Here is a 5,870-nt window from a genome sequence, read left to right as displayed (position 1 = left end):
TATGGTCTGACACTGATAGGAGAAGCACTCTCCTTTAATGTAATAATGTACCCGTGTTCCCTCAGGGGTGGTAATCGCTTGGCTCTTGAAAGACTTCGTAAACTGCTATAAGAGCTGTTGTACCCCTTCGGAAAACTCTGTCAACTCTGAATCTCTTATCTCCTCAATACTCTGCAACTCCGCCAAGTAGCCCAACTCTGCTCCTCATATCGACTTGACCATGATTTTAAGCGACACCATAACTTTGCATAAACTAGCATCTCCTCTCAACATCACCTTCCTGCCTTCCACTTGGAACTCCATCGTCAGGGACTTCCAATCAACCTTCATCTCCCCAAGCGTCCTCAACCACTTCATCCCCAAGATCACATCCATGTTGCCCAAATCCAACAGAAGGAAGTCCTCCACCACTTGTAGATGATGCATCGTCACAATCAACCCATTGTAAATTCCTAGACTCTTCACCACCTTCCCTGTCCCCATCACGATGTCAAAGCTCCCTGTAGTCACCCACTCCAATCTTAGCTTTTCCACAACCTGGTTTCAAAAGAAATTATGAGTGGCCCGGCTATCCACCAACACCACAATCAGCTATTCCCAGATCCACCCCCTCACCTTTATGATATGATTCAGAGTAAATCCCACCACAGAATTGAGGGACACCTCCGCTACATCCAAATGCAGATGCTCCTCCTCCACTGCATCCTCCAAATCCTCACACTCTATCTCTTCCTGAACTAAAAGGCTATAAAGGGTGCGCTCTTTCCAATGGTGATCTGGGGCATATTTCTCGTCACAGCGATAACATAATCCTTCTGCTCATTTATTTTGCACTTCTGCATTGGAGATACACTTGAAATTGCCCCTGGGATGGGTCCCCATATTCTTCTCTTTTAGCGCTCTTTCTGAAATAACACCTTCTAGGTCCTCAGTGTAGTGGTTGTCAAAGCTTTCTTGTAGAATCCTTCAGTGTTGTTGCCTTTGCTGGTCTTCTTCAACTGTTTCTTATCATCCATCATTTGGTCAAGCTCCATTATCTCCCTCAATCTACGTGTTCTCAAAGGTCGAATGACTACTTGTATGTCGAGTTTTAAGACTTTCAAGAAGTTCCCTTCCAGCACTGCTTCAGAAATACCCCTCAACCTCCCTAACAAGAGTTCGAACTTCTCTCAGTATTCTGTAACCGTACTCTCCTGAGTCAGAGCATAGAGTTGCTCTTGTAGGTCTCCTTCCCAAATTGCTCAGAAACGTTCCAACAAGCAATCCTTAATGCTCTTGTAGGTCTCCTTCCGAAATTGCTCAGAAACGTTCCAACAAGCAATCCTTAAACTCCTCCTATGAGTGCATCAGATACCTTGCATCTATCCACTAAAACCGCACTAAAGTCTTTCCCTCCAAACATAATCCCGCTGTCAGGAGCTTCTTTTCCTCAGTTAACCCATTTACTGCAAAGTATCGCTCCACCCAAGACACCCAACCATATGCATCTTACCCTTCGAAAATCAGCATCTTCAGTTTTCTGACGCCTAAATCTCCACTCCAACTTCCTCTTCCTCCGATATTTTTACCCATGTCTAGGATGAAACTCCCTCCTCTAGTCGTAGGCATACCCAACTCCTGATTCCCTCCTTCCTCCCTCGTGCTCTTATGTGCCCCCTTATACAAATCCTCCAATTTTCAGCCCATCCCCCTCCATTGAAAGTCTCCACTCCCCCTCCTCTTGGAGTCCTCGAGGGATGCTCTTGTTGGTAGATGATGTCATCTCTTTGCCCTCTCATTCAATCTCCTTCTCTTTTGACCTGACCAAGGATTCCCTAATCAACCATTGGTTGGGGATTGCAACTGAAGCGATTAGCATGGCCTTGAACTGAATTTCCAAATTTTTCTTCATCTCCCGCATTTTTCCTATACTCTCGGATTCGTCTTTCATTAGGCTCTCAATGGAAAAAAAATCGTCCACCATGATAGCGAACCTCATTTCTATTCCCGATCAGATTTGCCCAACTTCTCCTTCTAGCAAATCCACTTTCTTTGTCGTCATCCCTGCAAGATCTTGCTTCCATACCAATTTGATAAGCTCTGGAACCAAAATCAACGAACAAACAACAGCAAAATGGCAATAGATAGATGGAAAAACCCAAATGATAGCTACTCTTTTGAAATACAAAAAAACAAGCTAGATATGAAGATGATCTACTTTTTTAGAGGTAGATCATCTCTCCCACAACCCTTGAAATCGCTAAGAACAAAACAAAAGAAAAGAAACAACAACCAACAAATATGCATAAAGAAAAACAACCCTAGGTTATCTCTTCTCATATAAACCTCCTAAAAAAACCTTCCAAACTTTGCCCCTTCCCAAATCCCCTTTAATTTCTCCTCCTTAAGCATGTGATTAAAGCCCTCGAGGACCTCACTTAATTTTTTATTTCCTCTGCTGCAGCTCGCTGTCGTCCCGCCTCTTTTCGCTAAGTCGTCCATCCCGCCTCTTCTCGCGGAATCACCTGGCTTGCCTGCTGTTGTGACGGGTCGGTTGGATGGCTCTCGACCAATCCAAGAGGGACCAGTTCATATACAAGCGTAACAAACCACTACATTAGAAATCGTCATAGGAGCTTTATGGGAAAAAATATCCTACAATGGGATCCAGGTCGTACTAGAAAAAAAGAGGCCTCTTTGGTGTGGACATTGAGAGTTGCTCATCTTGTCTTAGAGTGCGCCCTAGAGTCGATTCCTCCTCACAGTCTTGTTCATCCGATACACTGAGATGAGTACAAGTGAAAGAAGTCAATTATAAATTTAATGGCTCAAAGCTTGGTTCTTGAGGATACCACCACACACGTGCAGTTATAGTTCTAGTAGTACGAAAAGATGATGGATACCTATATCAGGATATGCTTTAAAATAACATCAACATGATTGAGTTACCGGGTAGTAGCAATAGCTCCACCACATTCAACGTGGTCTGCCCAACGCCATAGCAGGAGAAGAAGTAAATTCGACAAATGTCCCCCCCCCGCCCTTCTTTCGTGGCTAGTGCAAACACGGGACTCCCATGATTGAGCAGTTCCTGACCGAACCAATCTAGCTTTTTTTACTAATGAGGAATTGATTGTTCCTCTTGAGGCATTCCTAGTTATCCATTTATTATATATTTATTTTTATGATGTTTTAGGGTTAGTTTTTGGTGTGTTTTGTGTCGGAACTGCTGACAACATCTCCGGTTCCACTTTTAGGGCTGTATCTAAGGGCGAGTGGTCCTCTGACTGTATCTTTGGGGTGGTGACTATCCTCAACTTTCTCTTCGCATCATTCCCACCACTGCCTTCATTGTCGCTCCTGCTGCAGCTGCCCAAAAATAGCCCTCCTTGGTTGCTTTTATGCAATTGACCTTGCCAGCACCTTCCAAACACCACACTCCTCCCTTCCAACTCACGGTCCCCTTTCAGAAACCCCACTTCCCACTTCGCCTTGCTGCCAGCACCCATAAACCACCTTGTTGTTATTGCTCTGACCAGCCATACCTTGGTGGATACCGCTCAGGACAGCTCTCCCACATCAATTCCAGCCCCCCAAGTCGTTCTGCATCGCTACCACAGCCTCCCCAACTCCTTCGCCCTGTTGTTTTATTATTGTCTAGCCATCCTGCAACACTGCTCAAGGAATAGGGTTGGGCATACCTTTGAGTGTGAGGCTCAACTTGTCCACCATATGTGTAGATGATACGTTGTTGTTCCCTCAATCGATGATGAAATTGCATACCTTCTCTTTCATAGTGCAACGAGGTTAGAATATGTTATAACAAAACCACTGCTACTCCCTCATAGCCTCAATATGATGGACCCGTCGAACCACCAACATCGCCCTTATCTGGTGGAAGCTGGTACTCCTTACCATATTCTTCAGCCGCCTCTTCATCACTTCCTTCATGCATCCTGCTCATTTAAAAACACAACTCGGCTCATGGAGCAACAAGAAGTAATGTATCCAAAACTAGGCATCTAAAACATTTATTGTCAGGGATTATAGTCGTCATGCTACTCTTCTCAGGCTTCTTCTCACTAAGAGTATATCTATCCTATTCTTGGACAGTCCGCTCCACTCTCTAAGGTGTGCTTCTTTTGAGGTCCCCAACTGTAGGTGGTTGTCTGACTGGCGGTGCTTGCATGCTCTGCTTATGATATCTCTCTACTTTTAGTGCTAAAGTCTACACATCACTTAGTGTCCAATAAGGTTGCAATTGGGCCACATTACTGATGGCAGGTTTCAGACCTCTCAAATACCTAGTTGTGGTGTATTCTTCGATCTCCTTCGGCTCACACTTCAACTTAAGTTACATAAATTTTATCGTGCACTTCACTAATAACTACTTCTACTATATGTAGTAGAGCTTCAAGAAAATATTTTGACAATTGTGCGGGGTAGGTATTTTTGATGCATCCCTTCTTCATTTTCTCCCTAAAAGTGACTTTGTCTCGTCCTTCTCTCTATCTCCCTCTTTAGATTTTCCATCATAAGAAAATTTTCTTCTTTGATTTGATGGTGGCGAGCTTCACTCTTCTATCATCGGGAACCTCCATGTATTCAAAGATCTGCTCAACTGTTTGCATCCACTCATGAAAATATCTTGATCAATACTCCCCTCGAAGTTTGATAAATCCACCTTCATTCCCAAATCTTTATATCCTCCAATAGACACATAATCTCTGTATCTTCCAATAGACACTTCATCTCTATTATAAATTTGTCATTTAATTATAAATTTATCTTTAATTAAAATTATTTTTTATCTTTTATAACAAGCAAGTTGACTTGTGAACCAGCTCAAACTTGTTTATTAAGTTCAAGGTTTAGTTTGTGCTCGAGCTCAAACTCAATTAATTATTCAAGCTCAAGCTTAAGCCAAGGGTGGCACGAGCTCGCCTAAACTAGTTTTACATCCCTAATCTAGAGTGATGGGGAGCAGTGTGGGAAGAGGGCGAAAGGATTAGAAGGCGGGTACTGCAGGAAAAACAACCAAGGAGGGTTGTCTCCATACGAAGACAACAGGTACGATGAAGGTGGAAACAGAGGAACGAAGGTGGTGGCGGGGAAAGTAGAGGATAATCGCCACATCAGAATGAGATACCACCAGAACACTACTTTGAATAAAACCCTAAAAAGAGAAAACCTGAAAGCCGACGGCCGTCCGGATAGAAAACACAAGCAAATAACTCTCATCTAAACCCTAATTCAACACATACATAGGAAAGACTAATAAGGAACGAAAGAAAAAGAAGACACTCACTAAAAATTGAAATGGAATAAAAAATGGGCTGTTCAGTTCAGCTGTATGCCATTCTCATGAAGAGACACACGTCATTCGACTCCTGTAGCAGGAGAGGCCCACGTCAGCAGATTAGCATAGAGAAGAGAAATTGAGATTATGTAAATCTCATTATGATAAATTGACATTGACAAGGAACGAAAGAAAAAGAAGAAACTCACTAAAAATTGAAATGGAATAAAAAACGGGCCGTTCAGTTCAGCTCTATGCCATTCTCATGAAGAGACACGCGTCATTCGGCTCCTGTAGCAGGAGATGCCCACGTCAGCAGAATAGCATAGAGAAGAGAAATTGTGATTATGTAAATCTCATTATGATAAATTGACATTGAAATTACTGTGGGGAAAAAAAACATGTAGCTAAAAGAATCTTTGTCTCACTGATAGGAATGAATATCAATGGCAGAAGATAGAAAAAAAATAAACAAGCACCCAAATCATGGGGACTACAATGCCTAGAATAAAATATAGCAATACATGTAATTTTTTTCAAAATTTAGCACATGAATGAATAAACAAGTTGCATATGAAGTCAAAATTTTTAC

This window comes from Phalaenopsis equestris, unplaced genomic scaffold (genome assembly GCF_001263595.1).
Source record: "Phalaenopsis equestris unplaced genomic scaffold, ASM126359v1 Scaffold001132, whole genome shotgun sequence".
NCBI lineage: Eukaryota > Viridiplantae > Streptophyta > Magnoliopsida > Asparagales > Orchidaceae > Phalaenopsis > Phalaenopsis equestris.
The sequence above is the reverse complement of the archived record's forward strand: the minus strand, read 5'-3'. Positions refer to the sequence as shown.